The sequence below is a fragment of the Triticum dicoccoides genome, chromosome 3B, assembly GCF_002162155.2.
Source record: "Triticum dicoccoides isolate Atlit2015 ecotype Zavitan chromosome 3B, WEW_v2.0, whole genome shotgun sequence".
NCBI lineage: Eukaryota > Viridiplantae > Streptophyta > Magnoliopsida > Poales > Poaceae > Triticum > Triticum dicoccoides.
The window spans coordinates 485088524-485093422 of NC_041385.1; positions in this window are offsets into that span (position 1 = coordinate 485088524).

Sequence of the window (4899 nt, forward strand, 5' to 3'; positions counted from 1 at the left end):
AAACTACCTCTCTTCTGTATCCTGCATCAATCACTTACGATGAGTCACCTTTATTCGTTGCATATTGCATATTATTTCTAGCCTGTTGCCATATATTGCTTGTAATTTGGTCAAATACATTTGTTAGGGCACCCTTTTAATTTGGCAGAGTGATATTGGTTTCATCTTTCATATGGTTTCTAGCTTGCATTGATTCTAACAAGTTCAAGAACCTTGTTCTTAGTTTACACTTTATACATCATACATGTCAATATGTCACGCCGTCCTATTTTTCATACATATTCCATCCTCCTATCATGCAGCTGCCTTACATGAAAGTAGTGTTCATCAGTATCATGCATCAATAAGTTCTGAAGAGCAAATTTTATTCCTTTTTCTTGTGGGTTTGACTTGACAAGGCAAAATCAAGAAAGAGGAAGGAAAAGAGTAAGGAAGGCGATGATGGTGGTCCTCTGCAGCAACGTAAACGGAGCATCTGTACCGATTCTCCTTGTACTGATAGTGCATTACATGGTCCAAGTCTCCGCTCCCCTACTCCACCATCCAAGGTGCTTGCTCTAACTTGGCAGTGTGATATCTGGTTGCATGTTGCATATGGTGTCTAGCTCATATTGCTCCTAATTAGTGTAAACTGCATCTGCTTAGCTTACACATGATACATGTGAATATGACACGCTTTCCTGTTTTTGGTACATACTATATCTGTCTATCACACCATGTTCTTACATGAAACTACTCTTCTTGTGTATCCTGCATCAGTCACTTATGATGGGACACCTTTAAGTTGGCAGTGTGATATTGGCTTGCGTCTTGAATATGATTTCTAGCATGTATTGCTTCTAGTTTGATGAACGCCACCTATGACGAAACAGTTTTAACTTGGCAGAGTGATATTGATTGCACCTTCCATATGGTGTCTTGCAGTGTTTCTAATTTGTTGAAGTGCCTTCTGCTTAGTTACCACATCATAGGTGTGAATATGTCAAGCCGTCCATTTTTTCGTACATATTCCATCCTCGTATCATGACTTTGCCTTTCATCAGGGTAGTGTTCGTCAGTATCATGCATGAATGAGTTCTGAAGAGCAAATGATATTCCTTTTTCTTGTTGGTATGACCTCACAATGAAAAATCAATAAAGCTGAAGGAAATTGTCAAGGCATTGGATGATGGTGGTCCTTCCGAGCAACTGAAATGGAGGTTCTCTACAGATTCTACTCTGCCATCCTCCCAACAAGATTCGCAAGACAAGGCAAGGCTAGACAGTCAACGTAGCTGTGTAGATGATGAGCACATCTCCCCTACTCCACCATCACAGGTGCTTGCTCTAACTTGGCACTATTATATGTGGTTGCATGTTGCGTATGATGTCTAGCTTGTATTGCTTCCAACTTTGTTGAATTGCATCTGCTTACTTTACACATAATGCCTGTGAATATGACATGTGTTCCTGTTTCTACATCAGACTACTATTCTTGCATATCCCGCATCAGTCACTTAAAATAAGGCACCTTTAAGTCGCCACTGTGATATTGGTTGTGTCTTGCATATGATTTCTAGCATATACTGCTTCTAATTTGTTGAAACGCGATATAGTTTGAACTTGGCAGAGTGATATTGGTTGCATCTTTCATATGGTGTCTAGCTTGCAGTGCTTCTAATTTGTTGAAATGCCTAGTTACCACATCATAGGTGTGAATATATCACACCATCCTGTTTTTCATACATATTCCATCCTCGCATCATGTGTTTGCCTTTCATCCGAGTAGTGTTCGTCAGTATCATGCATGCATGAGTTCTGAAGAGCGATTTTATTCCTTTTTCTTATCGGTTTGACTTCACAATGCAAAATCATTACAACTGAAGGAAATTAGTCCGGCAGTGGATGATGGTGGTCCTTTGGAGCAACTCAAAAAGGGGGTCTCTACAGATTCTACTCCGCCATCCTCCCAACAAGATTCGCAAGACAACACAAGGCTGGACAGTCAACGTAGCTGTGTAGATGATGAGCACATCTCCCCTACTCCACCATCACAGGTGCTTGCTCTAACTTGACACTATTATATGTGGTTGCATGTTGCGTATGATGTCTAGCTTGTATTGCTTCTAACTTGAATTGCATCTGCTTACTTTACACATAATGCTTGTGAATATGACACGTGTTCCTATTTCTAGAACATGTGTGTACATGATGAGCACATCTCCCCTACTCCACTATCACAGGTGCTTGCTCTTACTTGGAACTGTTATACGTGGTTGCGTTTTCCGTATGATGTCTAGTTTGTATTGCTTTTGATTATGTAGAATTGCATCTGCATAGCTTACAACTTATACCTGCAACGATCACTTACCCATAAGACACATTTAACTTGGGACTGTGATGTAGGTTGCATCTTGCATTGTCTTCTAGCTTGTACTGCTTCTAATTTCTTGAAATGGCACTTATGACGAGACACTTTTTACCTGATAGATTGATCTTGGTTGCATGTTCATATGGTGCCTAGCTTTCATTTCTTCTAATTTTGTTGAAATACCTTCCGCTTACTGTTTTTTCATACATATTCCATACTCCTATCATACGTGTGAATATGAAACGTTGTCTTTTTTTGTATATATTCCATCCTCCTATCCTGCGCTTGCCTTACATCAAAGTAGTGTTCGTCTGTATCATGAATCAACCAGTTATGCAGAGCTAATTTTATTCATCTTCTTGTGGTTTTGACTTCATAAGGCAATATCAGAAAATAGGAAGGAAAAGAGTAAGTTAGGGGATGTTGGTGGTACTCCGCACCGACGCAAACAGAGACTCCTAGGTTTGCCACTGCTACTGCTAATGAAGTTGAAGTCCCAAGTCTACATGATGAGTTCATCTCCCGCACTCCACCATCGCAGGTGCTTGCTCTAAGTTGACAGTGTGATAATTGGTTTCATGTTGCATATGTTGTCTAGCCTGTATTTCTTCTATTTTGATTAAATTGCACCTGCTGAGTTTATACGTTATACATGTGCATATGACATGGCTTTCTGTGTCTAGAATACACTACATCTATCTACTATACCATGTTCTTACATCAAAGTACTGTTGTTGTATATCCCACATCAGTAACTCATGATTGGACACTTTTAACATGGTAGTTTGATAGTGGTTGCATCTTGCATTGATTTCTACGTTGTACTGCTTCTAATTTTTCGAATTGCCACTTTTGGCAAGACACTTTTAACTTGGCAGAGTAATATTGGTTGCATCTTTCATATGGTGTCTAGCTTGCATTACTTCTATTTTCTGGAAAATCTTTCTGCTTAGTTTGCACATCGTAGCTGTGAATATGTCATGTCGTCCTGTTTTTCTTACATATTCCATCCTCATACGGTTGTATTACATCAAAGTATTGCTTGTCTGTATCATGCATCAATGAGTTCTGAAGAGTGATTTTATTCTTTTGTGTTGTGGGTACAGCTTGACATGGCAAAGTCAAAAAAGAGCAAGGAAAATAATATAGTAGGGAGTGTTGTTACTCGTCGGGTGAAACGGAAAAGGTTCTGCCGTCGAGATTCTGCTGGTACTTATAGTGCAGTAGAAGGTCCAAGTCCACCGGCTAAATCTACAAACACAGTATCACCTGCTCCACCAGCTGTAGCATCCGCTTCAACTGTACCAGCATCTCAACCAGTTACTCGTTCATTTGCTCCGGAACTGGCCAATTCCCAAGCTGCCTTCACACCTAACACTACTTCTGAAGCACTGCTGACACAACAGGACTTGGCAAGATCAGATGAACCTCATGAGCATCAACACCAAGATGGTACCTGACCGAGTCAAGTTGCAGTTGCATGCTCCTTTATATGTACTCTCACAGTTTGATGTACACTAACACTTTCCATATTCGTTGTTGAACTAGCACCATGGTGCAAGCGGAAACAGACATCAGGGATAATGCTTGACAGATTAACAAAATCTAAAGGAGGAAGAATGGAGATCCATTTTGAGGCAGGTTTAAAAAGGCCACGTCATGCTACAGAGTCAGCCAAGTTAGTATCAGAGGCAGCCGTTGCCGTTAGGTGTCATGCGCGTATCCTCCCAACATGGATCAAGTACAGGAATGAGAAAGACAATACCCAGTTTAACACCTTCCTTGACCATTTATCCGCAAGTAATGTTATTCATCGCAATTAGTAATATTGTCTTGCTCTGTCCCATACTTTCTAGCTTCCTCCTAATAAGACTCACAATCTTTTTTCAACAGATGACGTTCAAGTTGGATCTGAAAGATGATGCAACTAAACAAGCATGCACTCATGTTTTTCAGTCTGCTCTGCGACAGTATCGGTACCACCTTAGAAAATCTCACTTTGAAGGCAAGGCTAACAATAAAATCGCCCAAACATCTCCAGTGGAATATATTACAAATGAAGACTGGACAGCCCTCGTTAAACACTGGTCTGATCCAAAGTATCAGGTAGACTATATGTATTTGATTAGACCACATATTGAACTTGTATTTATGTATGTGCCTTACAAGTGTATCTTCTTCTAGGCTAACAGTTTGAAGAACAAAACCAACCGTTCTAAAGTGAAATTCCAACAGACAACAGGATCTCGTAGCTATATTGCACACTGCGAGGCTCTTGTAAATAGCTGCTACTTCCTTCTTTTTTGTGCCATATTATCGTATCTATATTGACTTGTTCCAAATACAGAGGAAAGCCCGTGCGGACCAAAAAGAACCTGAACCGAATGCAGTGCAAATCTTCAAGGATTGCCACACCAGCAAGATGAAGGGCATGAGCACACCAGTTCAAGCCGCTGTTGTAAGTCCTTACTCCTCCTGCCTTGAACTGATTGGTACTGTGATGTGTTCATTTAACTACTTGGTTTGCAGCCAATGTCAGTTACTCTATT